This window comes from Schistocerca piceifrons, chromosome 11, assembly GCF_021461385.2.
Source record: "Schistocerca piceifrons isolate TAMUIC-IGC-003096 chromosome 11, iqSchPice1.1, whole genome shotgun sequence".
Classification (NCBI taxonomy): domain Eukaryota; kingdom Metazoa; phylum Arthropoda; class Insecta; order Orthoptera; family Acrididae; genus Schistocerca; species Schistocerca piceifrons.
In genome coordinates, this window is record NC_060148.1 from 31,269,949 (window position 1) to 31,270,940 (window position 992).

Consider the following 992-nt stretch of genomic DNA (forward strand, 5'->3'; position numbering starts at 1 on the left):
TCGTTTCTGAAAGTATTTGTATGGAGTGTAGTCATGTATGGAAGTGAAACGTGGACGATAAACAGTTTGGACAAGAAGAGAATAGAAGCTTTCGAAATGTGGTGCCACAGAAGAATGCTGAAGATTAGATGGGTATATTACATAACTAATGAGGAGGTATTGAATAGAATTGGGGAGAAGAGGAGTTTGTGGCACAACTTGACTAGAAGAAGGGACCGGTTGGTAGGACATGTTCTGAGGCATCAAGGGATGAGAAATTTAGCACTGGAAAAATGGAAATGTCGTGTGGCTAGGGCCTCCCGTCGGGTAGACCGTTCGCCACGTGCAGGTTTTTCGATTTGACGCCACTTCGGCGACCTGCGCGTCGATGGGGATGAAATGATGATGATTAGGACAACACAACACCCAGTCCCTGAGCGGAGAAAATCTCCGCCCCAGCCGGGAATCGAACCCGGGCCCTTAGGATTGACAGTCTGTCACGCTGACCACTCAGCTACTGGGGCGGACAGCACTGGAGGGCAGCGTGGAGGGTAAAAATCGTAGAGGGAGACCAAGAGATGAATACACTAAGGAGATTCAGAAGGATGTAGGTTGCAGTAGGTACTGGGAGATGAAGAAGCTTGCACAGCATAGAGTAGCATGGAGAGCTGCATCAAACCAGTCTCACGACTGAAGACCAGAACAACAAAAACATGTATTTGAGGGCATGTTACATCTCATTCAAGCAATGGGATGTATCACTGCAGTAGGTTTACACGCGTGACTTTGTATCAAAATATGTGACATAAATGGTCGCGTCTTTTGATTACATTCGCGTGAAGGGTTATATTTCTTTACATGGCCAAGGTACCACAGAGCTTACCGTGTGACAGATTTCGACTTGGTACGTCTCAGCATTACTGGGAAAAAGGGTTCTTAACTCTAGGACTGACAATCGGTGTCTTTTCAGTTCATTAAGTTTTTCTTTCATTTCCAGCTCCGGTTCGTGTTGG

General features: G+C 46.3%; 1 non-coding gene across 1 annotated transcript; it reads right to left on the reverse strand.

The window, feature by feature from the left end:
* Positions 1-430: 430 nt before the first annotated feature.
* Positions 431-503, reverse strand: Trnad-guc. The gene has a single exon. It is a non-coding gene; the product is annotated as a tRNA-Asp (tRNA).
* Positions 504-992: the final 489 nt, after the last annotated feature.